Below are 21,024 nucleotides of genomic sequence, written 5' to 3' on the forward strand. Positions count from 1 at the left end.
TTCATGATATTCCCTTATAGCCTGTGGAGTTTCTGATGAGAAATCAGCTGACTGCTTTATGGGAGCTCCTTTGTAGGTAACAGATTGTTTTTTTCTTGCTGCCTTTAATAGTCTTTCTTTGTCTTAAGTTTTTGGCATTTAATTATGATGTGTCTGGGCATAGGCCTTTTTGGATTTTTCTTGCTTGGTCTCTCTGTGCCTCCTGAACTTGTGTGACTTTTTCTTTCACCAGGTTAATACAGTTTTATGCCATTATTTCTCCAAAAAAGTTCTCTATTTCTTGTTTACTTTCTTCTCTTTCTGGCTCTCTTATGATGCAAATATTGTTATATTTTCTGTTGTCCCACAGCTCCCTTTGACTGTCCTCCCTTTTTAAAAATTGTTTTTTCTTTTTGGATCTATGATTCAGTGACTTTTTTCTACCCTGTCTTCTAATTTGCTGATCCGATTCTCAGCTTCCTGTAATCTGTTGTTTATCCCTTCCAATATATTCTTTATTTCTGCTGTGTCATTCTTAATTTCCTTCATAGTTTCCATATCTTTTCTCATGCTGTTGAGCATCCTCTCAATCATTATTCTGAACTCTGTATGTGAAAGATTGCTTATCTCTATTTAATTTATGTCTTCTTCTGGAGAATTCGTTTGTTCTTTCATTTGGGGCTTGGTTTTTTTTTTTTTTTTAATATATCTTTATTGATTACACAGAGAGGAAAGGAGTGGGAGAGAGAGATAGAAACATCAATGATGAGAGTCATTGATCAAGCCCACCACTGGGCATGTTCCCTGGCCGGGAATCGAACCCCCCGATTGCCTGGATCCTAGGTCGATGCTCAACCGCTGAGCCATGCCCAGCCGGGCAAGGGGCTTGTGTTTTTGTCTTTCCGTTTTGGTTGCCTGTTTGATTTGTTTCTATGTATTAGGTTGATCTTGTAGGACTCTCAGTCTTTCTGGATGGTCTCTGGCACAGGTCAATATCAGATGCTGTTTGTGAATGGCCTTGATTACCCTGTGTGGAGCTATCAGTGACACAATTTTTGGCTCCCTTTGCTGTGGCTGGTGGTTTTGGAATATACCAAGATGCATATCAAGGTTTGCTTTTCCTAGACCTGAGTCCAGGAGCAGGTCAGGCTAAGAGTCAAATCATCCAGAGATCCACCCTTGCCTGCAGGCTGATTGTTATTCTCAGTCTCTTGAACCTCAGGCTGTAGACCACAGCAAGTTATAAACTCCATAGAGTGGGGTGAGAGGTTTTCCAACAGGGTGGGGCAATTGCTTCTCCTCTAGGAAAAAATTGCCTGGGTGGTAATGGTCTGCCTCAGAAAGATGTCCTCTGCAGTATGGGGGAATGGCTCAGCAGAGAATTTTGAGCTCTAACCCCAGAGCCCCCAACCCTAGATTCTCCTCACATAACTCTAGTCCACTCTTCCCTCCCTCTGTCATGGAGCCCAAGGTGAGTGGCTGCATACAAAACTTTGTGCATTGTCCCTCTAAGAGGGTGCCTGCATTTCCAGCCACCTGTCCCTGGCAGACAGAAGCCCTGGCTGCTTTTCACAGCCAGATGTTATATTGGCATCTTTTTCAGGTCTGGTGCTCTGGCTGGGGAGCTAAGCGTGGGGCTTAGACCCCAGAGTTCTCAGTGGGAACCCCCCACAGCTGAGATATCTTTTCAGACATTCAGCTGCTGCCTGTGAAGGCCTGGCCAGCCCTCCTAAACCTCTGCACTTTCTATCAGTGTCTATGTGGTCTCCAATTTAGGTCCTTGGTTATGAGGGTTCTCTCCATCTAGTCTTCAGTTGATTATTCAGGATGGTTTTTCTATATTTTGTTGTAATTCCAGTTTGGTTCTGGGAGAGTGTCAGTGTAGCTTCCACTTAATCCACCACTATCTTGGAATCCTAGGATAACTTTTTAAAAAAGATAATTCCTGACTGTCTTATGGGAATAATTAATTAATTAATGAGAAAACAAGTAAGATATTACAGTCAGTCAAAGTGCAGAGGCACATATAGGCCATGCATTAAGTTTATAAATGGATGCAAACTGATTGGCTTTTTCTATGAGTGGAAGGAAATCTTTTGTGCGTCCAGTAGGTGGAATCGATTTGCATGTGTGTAGACAAGAGTTATTTGTACTGCTATCATTTATTTTCAGATTTATGAATAGAGCAAAAGCAGTAACACCACATAACATAAAATTTCCAAGAAAGGAGTGCTGTAAACAGCACAGATATTCCATTGAAAACACCCACAAATGTTGTTTTTTTTTCACCCAGCAATTTATTAGTCCATTTCAAAGTCTTCCTTGATTTTTCCTGACAGGTCACATTACATATTTGATCATTTTATACTTATCTCTTCCATTACCATTTTTCATTGAAAATTGATTATAGGCCTGGGTGGTGTTGCTCAGTGGTTGAACATTGACCCATGAACCAAGAAGTCACTGGTTTCAATTCCCAGTCAGGGCACCTGCCCGGGTTGTGGGCTCAGTCTCTAGTAGGGGGCATGCAGGAGGCAGCTGATCACTGATGTTTCTCTCTCCTTGATGTTTCTATCTCTCTATCCCTCTCCCTGCCTCTCTCTCTAAAGATCAATAAAAACATATTTAAAAAAAAAGAAAGTTGATTGTGCAATGAGATGTGTACTTCCTTCCCCCACTCATTCTAAATTGAAAACATTTTAGAACTAAATGCCTCAAAAGGAAGAAATATGTTTAAATGGTGTGTGTGTATGTGTGTGTGTGTGTGTGTCGTGGGTCCACGCTGACAAAACACAGTAGAACATGAGGACATGCAGTGTAACTGAGTGCAAGTCCATTAATAACAAAGGAGCAAATTCATAGGAATAGTTTCAGGTGATGTTCTCTGTAAGAATTGGCTGTCTCTACTCATGTGTTCACACTCTGCTGAAAACAGGGTCCTCTAGCCTGAAAGAAAGGATAACATTTAAGGTTAAAGAAATTGCTGTTATAGAACATAAATAGACTATTAGAAGACGCTTTCTCTTTCAAACAAACTTCATAAGATTTAGCCAAACAAGAGATTTAGTAACATAAGGGTGTTTTGTCTGCTGTCTTTTCATATTTACTTCACTTACTTTAACTCTAAAATGTGCATTCCAGATCCTTGGGGAAAAAAATAGTACTGTTTCATTGACTTCTTTCTCCCTCCCTCCCTCCCTCCCTCCCTCCCTCCCTCCCTCCCTCCCTCCCTCCCTCCCTCCCTCCCTCCTCCTCCTCCTCCTCTTCCTTCCTTCCTTCCTTCCTTCCTTCCTTCCTTCCTTCCTTCCTTCCTTCCTTCCTTCCTTCCTTCCTTCCTTCCTTCCTTCCTTCCTTCCTCCTTCCCTCCCTCCCTCCTCCTCCTCCTCCTCCTCCTCCTCCTCCTCCTCCTTCTTCTTCTTCTTCTTCTCCTCCTCCTCCTCCTCCTCCTCCTCCTCCTCCTCCTTCTCCCCCTTCTCCTTTTTCACAAGAAGAAATCTCAACTAGCTCAGGGGTCTCACACAATAAAATCATAGATTGACCTTTTAAATAAGAACTTCTTGCCCAGCCAGCATTGCCCATCAATTGATCATCAGCCTATGATCCAGGAGATTGAGGTTCAATTCCTGGGTGGGGTACATGCCTGGGTTTCAGGCTCGATCCCTAGTGGGGGGTGTGCAGAAGGCAGCCAATCAATGATTCTCTTATCATTGATGTTATTATCTCTCTCTCTCCCTCTCCCTTTCTTTCTCTGAAATCAATACGAACATATTTAGAAACAATGATCAAATAAGGACTTCTTTCTGTCAAAGAGGAGACATCATGTTTCCTGTTATTATGTGTCTGTGTGCAGCATCAGTGGACATTTGTAAAGTGAGCTAAAAGAGTTCATTTTAAACCAAAGCAGTGCTTAGCTCTAATATGACCCAGGAGAGAGTTTCATGAACAGCTATGTAGGCTTAGGAAGCTAGATGGCAGAGTAATCACACAGTTAAAAGGCTTTATGTAGAATTGCTGAGAGAAGCTAAGCCCTGTTTTCAATTAAAAAAAAAAAAAGTTGCTGCTTAGCTGTCTGAATGGTAGAAAAAGATAATTTAATGTGATGATTTAAGAGGATCAATTTTTTTCAAGCTTTATTGAGATATCATTGAGATATGACATTGTGTATGTTTAAGATTTGCAATGTGTTGATTTATATATGTATGTATTGCAAAAGAATTACCACCATAGTGTTAGCTACCACCTTCATCCTGTTACCTAGTTGCCATTTCATTTTTGTGGTGAGAACATTTAAGATCTACTTTTTTAGCAACATTCAAGTACATGCTGCAGTATTATTAGCTATAATCACCATGCTGTACGTTAGTTCCCCAGAACTTGTTAATTTTATAACTGAAAGTTTATACCCACTGACAGGTATCTCTCCATTTCCACTACTCATACCCCCTGACAAGCACCACTCACTCTACTCTGTTTCTATGAGGAACAATTTTTAAATTTTTTTACTTTAAATAAGTTTAAATTTTTTCTACTATAATTGATACAGAATATTATAACAGTTTCAAGTGTACAACCCAGTGGTTAGACATTATGTAACTAAGTGATCATTCTGATAAATCTAGTGTTCATCTAATACCATACAGAATTACTAGGATATTATTGATCATATTCCCTATGCTGTATTTATATCCCTGTGACTATTTTGTAACTACCAATTTGTACTTCTTAATCCCTTCATTTTTTCACTCACCCCTCAACACCCCTCCCATCTGGCAACAATTAATTTTTTCTCCATATCTATGAGTCTGTTTCTTGTCTGCTTTTTCATTTATTTTGCTTTTTAGATTCAATTGTTGAAAGATATGTATTTATTGCCATTTTATTATTTATATTTTTGAGCTTTCTATTTCTTCTTCTTAAAGAAGACCCTTTAACATTTCATGTAATACCAGTTTGGTAGTAATGAACTCCTTTAGCTTTTTCTTGTCTGGCAAGCATTTAGTATGTCTTTGATTCTAAATGATAACTTTGCTAGGTAATCTTGGTTGTAGGTCCTTCCTTTTCATCACTTTAAATATTTCTTGCCAATTTCTTTTGGCCTGTAAAGTTTCTGTTGAGAAATTAGCTGCAGTTTTAAAAAAAAAAGGTTTAATTTGTACCATTGAAAGTATTACAGATGTCCTCTTATCTGTAGTCTTATAGGAGATCCTTTGTAGCTAACCAACTGCTTTTCTCTTGCTGCTTTTGGATTTTAATTATGATGTATCTTGGTGTGGGCCTGTTTGGATTCATCTTGTTTGGGACTCTGCACTTCCTGGACTTGTATGTCTATTTCCTTCACCAAGTTAGGGAGTTTTTAGTCATTATTGTTATTATTTTTAATATATCTTTATTGTTGAAAGTATTACAGATGACTCTTTTCCCCCACATTGATCCCCTCCAACCCTCATCCACCCCAATCCCAGGCCTTCCCCATACTACTTTCCATTTCCATAGGTTATACATATATGCACATAAGTTCTTTGATTAATAACTCTCCCCCCCCACCCCCCCATTTCCTCACCTCTGCCTTCCCTTTGAGATCCCTCAGTCTGTTCCATGCTTCTATGTCTCTGGATCTATTTTGTTCGTGAGTTTATTTTGTTCATTATATTCCACATATGAGTGAGATCATGTGATATTTGCCTTTATCTGAAAGGCTTATTTCGCTTAGCATAATACTCTCCAGGTCAATCAATGCTGTCCCAAAGGGTAAAAGATCCTCCTATTTTTACAGCTGCATAGTATTCCACGATGTAAATGTACCACAGCTTTTTTATCCGCTCATCTACTGATGAGCACTAAGGCTGTTTCTAGATCTTAGCTACTGTAAATTGTGCTGCTATAAACATAGGAGTGCATAAGTTCTTTCTGATTGGTGTTTCGGGTGTCTTAGAATATATTCCTAGAAGTGGGATCACTGGGTCAGATGGTAGCTTAATTTTAATTGCTTGAGGAAACTCGCATTGTTTTCTATAGTAGCTGCACCAGTCTGCATTCCCATCAGCAGTGTACCATGGTTCCGTTTTCTCCACATCCTTTCCAGCACTTGTTTGTTGATTTGTTGATGTTAGCCATTCTGACAGGTGTGAAGTGATACCTCACTGTGGTTTTTATTTCATCTCTCTGATGATTAGTGACTTTGAGCATTTTTTCATATTTCTTTAGCCGTCTGTATGTCCTCTTTGGAGAAGTGTCTATTTAGGTTCTTTGCCCATTTTTTAATTGGATTGTTTGTCTTCCTTTTGTTAAGTTGTATGAGCTCCTTATATATTTTGGGTATTAACCCTTTCTCAGATGTGTCATTGACAAATATGTTCTCCCTTACAGTGGGCCTCTTTTTCATTTTGTTGATGGTTTCCTTTGCTTTGCAGAAGCTTTTATATTTTGATGTAGTTCCATTTGTTTGTTCTCTCTTTTGTTTCTCTTGTCCTAGGAGATGTATCGACAAACATATTGTTCCCAGAGATATCTGAGATTTTGCCGCCTATGTTTTCTTCTAGGATTTTTATGGTTTCATGTCTTAAATTTAAGTCTTTTATCCATTTTGAGTTTATATTTGTGTACAGTGTAAGTTGGTGGTCTAGTTTCATTTTTTTGCATATACCTGTCCAATTTTCCCAACACTATTTATTTCTTTATTTCTTTAAATATATCTTTATTGATCTCAGAGAGAGGAAAGGAGAGGGAGAGAGAGGGATACATTAATGATAAGAAAGTCATTGATTGGCCACCTCCTGCACGCCCCCAACTGGAGATTGAGCCTGCAACCTGGGCATGTGCCCTGACTGGGAATCGAACCCCAAATGCCTGGATCCTAGGTAGATGCTCAACCACTGAGCCACACCTGGCCAGCCAACACTATTTATTGAAGAGACTGTCTTTACTCCACTGTATGTTCTTGCCAACTTTGTCAAATGTTAATTAGGCATAATGGTTTGGTTCAATTTCTGGGTTCTCTGTTCTCTTCCATGGATCTATATATCTGTTCTTGTGTCAGTTCTAGGCTGTTTTGGTTACACTGGCTTTTTAATATAACTTGATATCTGGTATTGTGATCCCTCCAAATTTGCTGTTCTTTCTCAAGATTGCTGTGGCTTTTGGGGGTCTTTTTTGATGCAATATAAATTTTTGAAGTGTTTGTTTTAGCTCTGTGAAATATATCATTGGTATTTTAATGGGGATTGCATTGAATTTATAGATTGCTTTGGGTAGTATGGACATTATATTGATGTTAATTCTTCCACTCCATGAACATGGTATATTCTTCCACTTGTTTATGCCTTCCTCTATCTATTCTTGGAATATCCTGTCATTTTCCAAGTACAAGTCTTTTACCTCCTTGATTAAATTTATTCCTAACTATCTTAATATTTGTGGCAATAGTTAATGGGATTGTTTATTTAATTTCTCTTTCTTAGAGTATATTATTGGTGTATAAAAATGCCATCAATTTTTGGGTATTAATTTTGTATTTTGCTACCTTGTAGAATTCATTTATTAAATCTAGTGTTTTTTTGGTGGACTCTTTAGGGTTTTCTATATTTGCAGATGACAATATCATGTCATCTGCAAATAATGAGTTTTACTTCTTTCTCCCCAATTTGGATACCTTTTATGTTTTCTCCTTGTCTGATAGCTGTGAAAAGAACTTTCAATACTATGTCGAATAAGACTGGTAAAAGTGGACACCTCTGTCTTCTTCTTCCTGTTTTTAAGGGAAAATGTTTTAGTTTTTTTCCATTGAGTATGATATTGGCTGTATGTCTGTCATACATGGCCTTTATTATGTTGACGTATGATTCCTCTATTCCCACTTAGCTAAGACTTTTTATCAAAAATGGGTTTTGGATTTTGTTGAATGCTTTTTCTGCATCTATTGATATTACCATGTGATATTTTCTTTCAATTTGTTTATGTGATGTATCACATTTATGGATTTAAAAATATTATACAAGCTTTGCATCCCTGGAATAAATCCCAATTGGTCATGGTGTATGATCTTTTTAATATATTGCTGGACCCGATTTGCTAATATTTTGTTGAGGATTTTAGCAGCTATGTTCATCAGGGATATTGGCCTGCAATTCTCTTTCTCTTTAGTGTCTTTACCTGATTTTGGAATTAAGCTAATGCTGGCCTGGTAAAAAGAGCTTGGAAGTTTTCCTTCCTCTTGAATTTTTTGGAATAGTTTGAGGACAGGTGTTAATTCTTTGAATGTTTGGTAAAATTCCCCAGTGAAGCTGTCCAGATGAGGGCTTTTGTGTGCTGGGGATTTTTGATTACTGCTTCAACTTCAGCAGCAGTTATCAGCCTATTCAGGTTTTCTGACTTTTCTTGATTGAGTTTTGGAAAGTTGCATTTTTCTAGGAATTTGTTAATTTCATCCAGGTTGTCTAGCTTGTTGACATACAGGTATTCAAGGTATTTTCTTACAATCCTTTGTATTTCTGTTAGGTTACTTGTTACTTCACCTCTTTCATTTCTGATTTTTATTTTCATTCTCTTTGTTTCTTGATGAGTCTTGCTAAAGATTCATTAATATTGTTTATCTTTTTAAAGAACCAGCTTCTGGTTTTATTGATCTTTTGTTTTATTTTTTTTAGTCTTTATGTAATTTATTTCTGCTCTGATCTTTAATATTTCCTTCCTTCCATTTACTATGGCCTTTTTTTCATGTGGTTCTCTTTTAACTCTTTAAGTTGTAGGGTTATATAGTTTATTAGAAGTTCTTGTTTTTATCAGGTGGGACTGTAGTGCTATGAATTTCCCTCTCAGGACTACTTTCATTGTGTCCCATAGATTTGGGGTTGTTGTGTGTTCATTTTCATTTGTTTCCAGGAAATTTTAAATTTCTTTCTTGATCTCTTTGGTAATCCATTCATTGTTTAATAACATGCTATTTAGCTTACATGTGTTTAAATGTTTTTGAGTGTTTTTATTGTAGTTGACTTTTTAATTTCATGCAATTGTCGTCCAAGAAGATGGTTGATATGACTTGAATCTTATTGAACTTGTAGAGACTTTTTTGTGTCCTAACATGTGGTCTGTCTTTGAGAATGTCCTGTGTGCACTTGAGAAGGTGTATATCCTGCAGCTTTGGGGTGGAATGTTCTGTAATGTCAATTAAATCTATCTGATTTGATGTATCATTTAGGGTCACTGTTTCCATGTTGATTTTTCATCTGGAAAACATATCTAGTGAAGTCAGTGGGTGTTAAAGTCCACTATTATGACTGTATTGCTGTTGATCTCTCCCTTAAATTTTTCCAGAAGATTTTAAAATAAATTTAGGCGCTCCTATATTGTGTTCATATATGTTTACCAGTGTTATATCCTCTTGTTAGATTGATCCCTTTAGTATTATGTAGTGACCTTTCTTGTCTCTTATTATGGCCTTTATTTTGGAGTCTTGAAGTCTATTTTGTCAGATATGAGTATTGCTACCTCGTTGTTGTTTTTTTCCATTTTCATTTGCCTGGAAAATTTTTTTCCATCCTTTCACTCTCATCTTGTGTGAATCCTTTGTTCTGAGGTGTATCTCTTGTAGACAGCATATATTTGGGTCATGTTTTCTTATCCACTCAGTTACCTTTTGTCTTTTGATTAGAGAATTTAATCCATTTACATTTAAGGTTATTATTGATAGGTACTTATCTATTGCCATTTTAATTCTTTATACCTATGTTTCTCCCTCTCTCTGTTTCTACTTCTTATTACAGCAGTATTTTTAACATTGTTTGCTATTCTGTTTTGTGGTGATAAAGTCCTTTAGTCTTTTTTTTTTTGTCTGGGAAACTCTTTATTTCACCATCTATTTTGAATGATAGTCTTGCTGCATAGGGTAATCTTGGTTTCAGATCCTTGTTGTGCATTACCTTGAATACTTCATGCCATTCCCTTCTGGCCTGTAAAGTTTCTGATGAGAAATCAGCTGACAGCCTTATGGGAGTTCCTTTGTAGGTAACAGGTTGCTTTTCTCTTACTGCCTTTAATATTCTCTCTTTGTCTTGAAATTTTGGCATTTTAATTATGATGTGTCTGGGTGTGAGCCTCTTTGGGTTCTTCTTGCTTTGGACTACCTGGGCCTCCTGAACTTGAGTGATTTTTTCCTTTCCCTGGTTAGAGAATATTTCTGCCATTATTTCTTCAAACAAGTTCTCTATCCCTTGCTTATTTGCTTCCTCTTCTGGCATTCCTATGATGTGAATATTTTTATGTTTCATGTTGAACAACAGCTCCCTGAAGCTTTCCTCCTGTTTTCAATAATTTTTTCTTTTTGGTTCTCTTATTGAGTGATTTTTCTCTACCCTATCTTCTAATTTGCTGATCTGATTCTCAGCTTTCTGTAATCTGTTGTTTATTCTTTCCAATATATTCATTTTTTCTCCTACGTCATTCTTAATTTCCTTCAGAGTTTTCTTCTTTTTCTCATCATCCTTGCAATCCGTATTCTGAACTCTGTATCTTATATATCACTTACCTCCATTTCATTTATCTCTATTTTTATAGAATTCTCTTGTTCTTTCATTTGGGGATTTTTTTTTGTCTTCCCATTTTGGCTGCCTTTTTGGGTTTGTTTCTATGTATTAGGTAGTAGATCTGCTAGGATTCTAAGTAATTTTGGAGTGTCACTGGTGCAGGTCAATGTCAAACACTTTTTGTGACTACCCTGTTTGGATCTATCAACAACCTGCAGATTTTGGTTTCCTTTGCTTGGGCTTGGTGTGTTTGGATAGGACTAAAATGCAAGGCTAAGACTGCATTTTCAGGGCCAGGGTCAAAAAGCAGATCAGGCAAAGACTCAAAGCAGTTTCATGTCCACCTCTTGCTGTGGGCTGATTAATCTGATTCTCTTAATGAGCCTTGGGCTTAGAGCACAGCAAGGCTTAAGCTCCACAGAGTGGCACAAGTAGTCTTCCAATGGGTGGGGCAATTGCTGACTCCCCCCCAGGCAAAAGCTACTTTTCTGGCAAAGGTCTGCCTGAGAAAGATGTCCTCTGCAGTATGGGGGAATGACTCAGCACATGAACTCAGATGACTGCCACCTTAGCTCTACCTCCAGAGCCTTTAACCCTAAATTCTCATAACACTGCTCTAGTCCACTCTGCTCTTCCTATGCAGGAGCCCAAGGTGAGTGCACACAAAATTTTGTTTTTGGCCCTTTAAGAGAGTGCCAGCATTTCTAGCTATCTCTCTCTGGCAGACAGAAACCCTGCTGCTCTTCACAGCCAGGTGTTATGTGGGTAACTTTCTTAGTTCTGGTACTCTGGGCTTGAGAGAGCCCAGCTTGGGGTTTAGACCCCAGAGTTCTCAGTGGGAATCCCCCACAGTGGAGATATACATCCAGACCTTCAGCTACTGCATGTGGGAGCCCAGCTGCCCTGGTACGTCCACACTTCCTACCAGTCTCTATGTGGTTTCCACTTAGGTCCTGAGTTATGAGGGTTCTCTCCAGCTAGTCTTCAGTTGATTATTCAGGATTTTTTTTCTATGTTTTAGTTATAATTCCAGTTTGGTTCTTGGAGAGTATTAGTGTAGCTTCCATTCAATCCTCCACCATTTCAACATAATCTCTAGTTATTATTTTTTTCATAGGTTTTCAATTCTTTGCTTTCTCTCTTCTCTTTCTGGCACCCACATGATTCAAATATTGGTATGCTTGAAGTTATCCAGAGGTCCCTTAAGCTATCATCGTTTTTTGGATTCTTTTTTCTTTTTGCTTTTCTGATTGGGTGTTTTCTGCTTCCTAATCTTCCAAATCACTGATTTGAACCTCTGCTTCATCTACTCCAGTGCTGATTCCCTGCAATGTATTCTTCATTTCAGCTAATGTAGTCTTTATTTCTGAATGGTTCTTTTTTTTGTTTTCTAGATCCATTTTTATGTTTTCCAAATCTTTGTTGAATTTCTAAGTTCATCTACTCTTTCCCTAAGTTCACTGAGTATCCTTATAACCTGTGTTTTGAACTCCGCATTTAGTATATTGCTTGCCTTCATTTTATTTAGTTCATTTTCTGGAGTTTTCTTCCATTCTTTCATTTGGGACATGTGTCTTTGTCTCCTCATTTTGTCAGCCCCCCTGTGTATGTTTCTATATGTTAGGTAGAACTACTACATCTCCTAGGCTTGGTAGAGTGGCCTTATGTATTAGGTATCCTTTGAGGCCCATTGACACTGCCTCCTCATTCATCTGAGCTGGGCACTCCAATTGTGTGCCCCTGTGTTGGCTGTGTACACCCTCCTGTTGTAGTTGAGCCTTGATTGCTGTTGGCACATCAATGGGAGGGATTTACCCTGAGGCTTACTGCCTGCAAGGACTGGCCACAACCACCTTGGAGGATTAGCTATGCACGGGCCCACCACACTGAGGATCATAACTTTCTTCAGCAGGTTTCTGGTGCCCAATGTGTCTTCCCCTTGAGTGTTGGGTAGTGCTTCAATGTAGTTTGAAGCTGTCCACCAGGTGCACTGGCCATGGGACCTCCCTGGAGGTGCAAGCCAAGGTAATCTGCCACCTGTGTTCTGCTTGGGGTCACCCAACATGAACTAAAAAAGAACCTGTCGATCGCTGCCACTTGTGCTGGGTTTGGAGGTACCCAGGAGAGGCCAAGCTGCAAACCAAGGCCGGCTGCCATTAGTGCCAGGCCTGGGGCCACTTAGTGAGAGGTATCAGACATGCCAAGGCCATATGCTGCTTGTTTGAGAGGTTTTAGGAAAGTCTAAAGCATGAACCAGGACAGGTTGTTCATATGGAAAAGCCAATGGAAACCGCTTAGTTGGGTCTGCAAATTCAGTGGAGTGGGTCTCAAGAAATCATCAAAGTGGTTTGAATGGTGTTAGCTGAATTGATGGAAACTCAGATATGGCACCAATCTGCTGGCTCCTTAAGGAACAGTGACCTTTGCCAGAACTTCTGTTTGGGAGAAAGCTGCCCCTTCAGCTCTTGCCTTGATGTCAGACAACTCAGTTTTTTCTTGTATGTACCTGGTACTTTTTAGGCTGCTGCCTCAGTGCTGGAGCTCAGAGTGAGTCTGAGTAAGTCCATGCATGGGTCCTTTAAGAGAAACTGCCTTGGATTCCAGGAATCCTCTGTTTCAGTCACAATCCCCACTGGTTTTCACAGACAGAAGTTAGGGGACTTCTCTTCTAGGCACTGGAACCCTGAGCTGAGGGGTCCGGTGTGGGGCTGAGACCCCTCCCTCACTGGGGAGGGGGTGCTCTGTGCTGAGATATCCCAGTTAAAAAAAAAATTATTTTTTGATTGACTTTAGAGAGAGAGGAAGGGAGGAGAGAGAGAGAGAGAGAGAGAGAGAGAGAGAGAACCACCAATTTATTCCACTTATTTATGCATTCATTGGTTGATTCTTATAAGTTCCCTGACTGGGGATTGAACCTGAAACCTTAGTGTATCAGGATGATGATCTAACCAACTGAGCTACTCAGCCAGAGCCCTCTCAATTTTTATACACTACACGTGGGTGTGGATTAGCCCATTCTGTGTCTCCACCCCTCCTACCAGTCTCCAAGTGGCTTCTTCTTTATAGTCTTCATTGTAGGTCTTCTGTTCAGCTAGATTTCAGGCAGTTCCGAATAATGGTTGTTCTCTAGTTTAGTTGTAATGTTGATGTGGTTGTGGGAGGATGCTAGTGCTGCATTTACCTATGCCATCATTTTGACCAGAAACTGAGGAACAATTTTTAAGGTTAAAAAAAAATCAGAAAATGTTTCCCTGTCAGATTTGATCATTGTAACCAACTTCATGCATTAGGGTTCTTTGTAGGGTGATGGGGTATGTCAGAGACATGGATATGGCAGAAGCCTGGTGGGGAGAGTCTTCCAAGCCCACTAATGATTAGCTTATAACTTAACCTTCTATTCTCTGTATTTTTTTCTTCCTCATGGCTTCATCTGTAAAGTGTGTATTAACTCTTTTAAATTATGATGCTATGTAACAAATGAAAGTAATGTTAAAATACCTGAGTTTATTGACAAAAAGGTTATGAAACCATGTGAAAATATACTAGGGTAATAGGTGCCTAGAACTCTGGAGTCACCAAGCTTCAAATTTGGCCTAGTTGTTGTATAGCTTCTTTAAGTCTCGCTCCTTTTATTAGTAAAGATGAAGGATTGACCATCACCCCTGGTACATGGAGAACAGTTCATACATGATAGTAATAATTATTATTACTGCTGACTCTTATTTATATAGCTTTGCAGTTAAGTGCATACATTTCTTTAAATTCTTATAACATTGTGAGGTAGGCATTATCATCTCCACTTACCTGCAGTGGAGACTGAGCAAGACTGAGTCATCAAAGTGGGAGCCTGAACTGATCCAGACCCAACTCTGTGTTCAGGGCTCTTTCCAGTCACCATTCTGCTTTCTACTTTCTAAAAGCAAAACAACTGCAAACAAGCAGCCCTGGAATCTTTTTGAAATGTAGGAAAATCTAAACACTCCAAGAGGTGACAACATCTTAAAGCTAGACAAGATGGAATAGTTGCCTGTGCCCAATACATCCAGAGAGCTGGGGGCCAATAAGATTAGAGCACACCCAGAGTTCAGGTGTGCAGTCTGCATCTCCCAGATGACATGGGCAGAGGGGGACCAGGAAGGGAGCATTCACTTCCAGTGCCCTCCGTTCTGGGCTTGGTAAGCATGCTGGGAGATCCCAGAAGGCAGGCCTCTTCTTCACCTTTGTCCTAGCATGTACAGTGGATGCCTAAGAAGTGTTTGTTGACTTGTATATACTAATAGCCTAGGAAAAATCCTTCTATTATAATGAATGTGTTGGGGTGAGATAAAAGTTACTATTGTGAGAGAATTTGTGGACTTCCCACCCCCTACCCTGGAGCCCATCAAAAGAAACCTGTGGCCGGTCAGGGTTCTTTATCCTCCTCTCTATTGGGAGAGGCTGAGCGTGTGCACTTGTGCCTGCATGTGTGTGTTATAAATTAGACCCTATGTTAGTCTGCTTAGGCTGCCTTGACAGGATACCACAGACTTGGTGGCTTAAACAACAGAAATTTATATTTTCACAGTTCTGGGGGATGGGATTCACAGATTAATTTTCCAGCAGGGTTGGTTACTGGTAAAACCTCTTCCTGGCTTGGAGACAGGTACTTTCTCACTGTTCTCACATGGCCTTTTCTTTGTGCACATGTACTCCTTGTGTCTCTTCCTCTTCTTATGTGGACACCAGTCATTTGTATTGGGGCCCCACCCTTAAATCTCATTTAACCTTAATTACCCCCCTTAAAGGCTCTATTTCCTTATATTGGGGTTTAGGGCTGTAACATATAAGTATTTTGGGGGGAGGTGGGGGACATGATTTAGTCCATAACAACCCTTTTCCATACTAATTGAGGAATGTAGAGGAAATCTCTTCAAAATTATTTTTACTATTAAATGATATACTTTGTGGCACAGTTACAGGGCTGGCCCACATGGGTCCACAACTTTACTAGTGTCATAGAGTATCCTAACTAGGAGAGCTGCTTGAAAACATACTGGCATACTTGGAGGAAGCTACCCTGGAATACAAATTCTCTTTTGCTTTGTTTGAACTTCAAAGCTAGTTGACTCACTTCTGGGGGTCTCATCCCTAACATGTCTCTTTGTTTAGTCAATGTATGGAATGGCAGTCACATTTAAAGCTTCAATCTCTTATTACAGAAGAAAAGACTTCAGGGATCTAGCAGGGGGATATTTCTTTGGGTAGCACCCTTGAAATCACTCTAGGCCTCCTTTTAATATTGGCCTTGAAAATACACTTTATTTAGTCTCTTTGCACAGCACCAGGAAGAGAGGCAAAAGGATACATCTCCCCTCTAGAAGGTATCCCCAGTTTCTGAGGGCTGGTGGAAATTCTTTCCTGTATCTTGGGGAACCCTGCCCTGACACAGATTATGTCCCTCTCTCCTGGCTTCTCCTCCTTGCTATCTACCATAAGCCCTCTTTTTCAACTTTACTAACTTTACCTCAACCTTTCTCTGCTTTTAAAGATCAAGTCTCCCAGGTGTACATTTTGCAATTTTTAGCCAGTTGACCTTACCCGAATTAGAATCTATGACTTTAAATAACTTTTCAGTATAGAATCATCTCACTACTCTTCTAGAACACAAGTTTGTCTCATATATTATTTCCATATCTGATCATTTTACTGATAAAGCTGTACTGTAACTGTACCACTTTATTAGTAGGAACATCTCTGGAAAGTACAAAGGGAGCTACCTGCATGGAAAACCAGGCTTGCTGTTGTACCCTAAAAGTGGCCAACATTTCTCTTTTCTGTGTTATTCATTGGTGTTAACTTACCTTGTTTTAAAATTCAACATCCACATTACTGGGCCTGGATGTAGGTCTATTTGGTAAAATACTTATAACAAATCACAATGTCAGCAAATAAAACTTTCTTAGGCTAAATGACACTATACACAAAGAGATAATGAAGAGCACAAGAAAGAAAAAGACAACTTCTCAATGAGTGATATAGACAAGGGCTACCAGTGTTCTAATGGGGAAGACTGCATTGCAGGCTAGTGTAGCAAGAATGGCTTTGTAAAGAATTGGGCCCTTCTGGGGCCTATTGGGATCTGCAGGAAGGAAGGAAATGGGGATGAGGAGAGGAAGGAGATGTGGGTCAGGGGTCTAGGATAGCTTGAGACAGGAATTGAAGCCTTGTGAAAAGTAATGCTAGCTCACTAGTTTACAATTATGGAGCCCTTCTGTGTCTGGCACATTTTAAAGCACTCTATGTACATCATCTTATTTAATACTGTGACCTTGGGAGGGAGTTAACATTATCCTCATGAGAAATTAAGCACAAAGAGGTTAGGTAACTTGCTCAGGTGACACAACTGGCTCTGAGGCCCATGTTCTGAACCACCAATGATGTCCCTGTGGAAAAGGGATGTAGACCAGGCTGCCAGGAGACAAGACATCCTTGAATTTAGGCATTGGGGAATCTGGTGCCTTAGGAAAATGAGAAAGTGTTCAGAATTTAAGTATCCATGATACACAGGTAGGTCTGGACTGCAATGGCCAGATAATTCAGAGCCAACATATAGGGCTGCAGTACAATGGAGAATGAGCCCTCACTCAGCAGACAGCTCTTCCACGGAAAATGAGAACAGAAGGAATCTACTGTGGTTTCTTCAAGGACAAGGCTGAAGCATTTACTAGAGAGAAGTACCTCCCAGAAAGTTAAGAGGGAGTCAAAGGAAACTCTGAGAGCAACCTCAGAGAAGGCAGAAATAATAATGTGAGTCACAGTCAAGGCAGAGTTGGGCTTATGCATTGACAACACTCAGATATTGTCATTGTTATAATCAGAGAACGCAAATGTTGGTGAGAAGCGAAAGGTCCTAAATGACTGAGAAGTTGGCAGTTGCTGAGAGCCCATCTTTGAAAAGTGTAGCTGCTAAAGGTGTCCCCCATTTCTGTTTGTGCAGCACTTCAGTTTGCCAAATGCCTTTTCATCCATAATCTCCTTTGACATCAGCGCTGTGAAGTATGGTGTTATCAACATTGTATCACAAATAAGTAAGTGAGTTTCAAAAGGGTAAAGTCTTATTTGGGGTCTTTTGACTTATTATAGCTGAGTCCAGGGCTCAAAGATTTGCCCTACTAACCTTTGGTGTCATCCTACTGCCAGGAGGACAAGCAGGGTCAGCACAAATAACAAAAACTTTAGAAAGAAGCTACAGAGATGCCTTGGAAAATTTGAACTCCATGGAAAATTTCTGGGGACTCAATTCATGTATAATGAGTTTGGAAAGTTTCTTCAAATCTTTCCAGTTAAGACTGAATTCATAGGAACATCTTATTAATTTAAATTCAAGAGACCAGAAAAAGCAACTGTGAATACAAAGAGCTTGAACTATCTGACAACCCTTGTTCTAGCAGAAAAGAGTAAAGCATTCATTCTTGATTTTCTAAAAAGCCTGATTATTTGCCCTTGCTCTCTTCCCCAAGGAAAATACTTTCTGTTTTCACTCTCTCCTTAGTAATAGCACATTGCATTTGTTGAAACTGACTGAGCTTCTACAGGTAGTGCTCCCTGCAGTAACAGAGCCCGCTCAGTGAGCTTAAGGATCCTGTTTCACAGAGTTTCTTGTAGTTTGTGATATTCATTTCTGCCCTTTCCATATTGGCATGCTGACATTGCACTCTCCAGTTTGCTTCTCCTGATGCCCTTCACACACACAAGTAACTAACTCCATTGCCAGTGCATCCCTTCTTGTTTAGTCTTGGTGTTTCTCCCTTGTTCTTCAATCAAACAATTGATGTCTGGAATTTTATTGCCTTTCCACATAGTTATCTATTGCTGCGTAAGAAATCACCCTAAATTTGGCAGCTTAAAACATCAAGCATTGACCAGGACAACAAGATGTTGGTGTAGGTAACAGGGGTACCTGCTGCCTCCCTCAACCCAATCAAAATTACAACTAATATACAGAACAATCATCATTCAGAACCTTCTGATTTCTAGCTGAAAAGAATTCCTACAACTAAGGAAGTGAAGAAGCACACTGAGACTGGTTAGAGGGGCTGAGATGCGGGCTGAATCTGGGCTGAATGGTGGAGACATGGCCTTGGTTCCACACACAGGTGCCATGGTTTAAAACTGGGAGTGATATTTTGGTGTTGGGGGTTTCCCAGAGGAGAGAGGGATCCCAGCCCCACATCAGGTTCCCTGGCTGAGGGTTGTAGTGCTGGGAAGAGAAGTCCCCACAACTTTGGGCTGTAAAAACCAGTGGGGATAAAGGCTGAGGGACACAGAGGCTGCTGGAGTCCCAAGCAACTCTCTTAAAGGGCCAGTGCACCAACTTACACAGACTCACTCCCTCTGAGCTCCAGTGCTGGGCAGCAGCTTGAAAGGAACCTGGGACATTGGAGGAAGAACTAACTTGCCTGGAATCAAGGTAACAGCTGAAGGGGCAGCTTTCTCCCAAACAGAAGGGCTGTCAGAGGCCGTAGCTCTTTTGGTGAGCCCTCCCCAAACAGAGCTGAAAGGCAGGCAAAATATTTGAATCTCCAGCACCCTGACACACCTTTCACCCTGCCCTGATGATTCCTGGTGATCCCCTCCTCCCTACTTGCAAGCTCATCTAAGCCATTTCCAATGGCTTTTCTATGCAACTGGCCTCTCTAGCCTCATGCCTAGGACTTTCTTAAATCTCTCAAATAAGCAGAAGCTGACCTCAGCATGCCCCATACCTCTCAATAAGTGACTCCAGGCCTGGCACAAGCAGCAGCCTGCATTGGTTCAGCGCTTGGCTTCTCCTGGACACCTCCAAGCCCAGCACAAGTAGCAGCCAACTATGGTTTGCTGTGTAGCTCATGCTGGGTGGCCCTGGGCAAGGCACTGGCAGAAGCTGACTTTGCACCTCTCGGAAGGCCCCAGAAACAGTGCACCTGGTGTCAGCTTTGACCACTCTGGGTTATAACCTTACCACATCCACGGGTAACACACTCAAGGGACAAGCTCAGTGAATAGCAAAACTCCACTGAAGTAAATCCTGCTCCATAGGGGTGTCTCCAGCACAGCAGTTCTTTGACAGTAGCTGCAGCTGGCCCTCACAGCCAACTGTTCTGGGTGTGAATTCATCCCAGTAGTGCCAATAGCAACCAAGGCTCAATTATTACAGGATAGTGCATACAACCCACACATGTTAGAACTTAGAAGGCCTAGCTCAGGTGACTGGGGAGGCTGAGCAACTGGAACCTACAGGGCACCTAATACACAAAGCCACTCTACCAATTACAGGAGACATAGCACCTCTATCTAATACATTGAAACAAACACCAGGAAGCAGTCAAATTGTGGAGGCAAAGAAGCATTTCACAAATTAAAGACATGAGCAATCTCCAGAAAAAGAATTAAGTGAAATGGAGACAAGCAAGCTAATAGATATAGAGTTCAAAACAATGGTTGTAAGGATGCGCAAAGATCTTAGTAAGACTATTAAGGAAACTAGTGAGGTCATCAATGACATAATAAAGTATCAGTCAGAAAAGAAGGCTACATGAACTGAAATGAAGAATAATTTACAAGGAATTACAGTAGAGTAGAAGACAATGAGAATCAAATCAGCAACTTAGAATATGAGGAAGCAAAAAACACCCAATCAGAAGAGAAAAAGAAAAGAGTCCAGAAATAAGAAGCTAGTGTAGAGTCTCTGGGACAACTCCTAGTGACCTCATATTTGCATTATGGGGATGCCAGAAGGAGAAGAGAGCAAGAAACTGAAAACCTATTTGAAAAAATAATGACAGAAAGCTTCCCCTACCTGATGAAAGAAATAGACTTACAAGTCTGGAAAGCACAGAGAATCAAACCCCGATTGCCTGGATCCTAGGTTGATGCTCAACCACTGAGCCATGCCCGGCCAGGCAAGCACAGAGAATTTCAAACAAAAGAAACCCAAAGAGGCCCACATCAAGACACATCATAATTAAAATGTCAAAGGTTAAAGACAAAGAAAGAATTGTAAAAGCAGCAAGAGAAAAGCAATTAGTTACATACAAAGGTGCACCAATACAACTGTCAGCTGATTTCTCAATAGGAACTTTGCAGGCCAGAAGGGAGTAGCAAGAAATATTCAAAGTGATGCAAAGTGGGGTCCGAGAAGATGGTGGCACTGTGACAAGAAGCAGAGCACCCTTCTTCCCAGCCATGGGTTCAATTTACTTCTAAAATACTGTCTAACCAGCTTAGAAAAATAAGAGAAATATACCTTAGTAGACATATTTTAAGTAGGGAGCACTGAAGAAACATCATAGAGTCTGGTAAGAGAGGGGGCTTAGAAAGTGGGAGTCCCCCCTGAAGACTGTGCTGGGCTCTGAGGACCGAGGTCTAGAGATTGCAAAGCTCCCTCCCCTTAAGAGTGTAGACTGGCCTCCAAAAGCTGGAATCACAAACCTGGAGCAGAGGAGAAGGGAAGGAGAGCCCGTGCGCATAGGGCAGAGGGACCCAAGGGAACAGTGTGCCTGTGAGAAAG

The sequence above is a fragment of the Miniopterus natalensis genome, chromosome 1, assembly GCF_054644295.1.
Source record: "Miniopterus natalensis isolate mMinNat1 chromosome 1, mMinNat1.hap1, whole genome shotgun sequence".
Lineage (NCBI taxonomy): Eukaryota > Metazoa > Chordata > Mammalia > Chiroptera > Miniopteridae > Miniopterus > Miniopterus natalensis.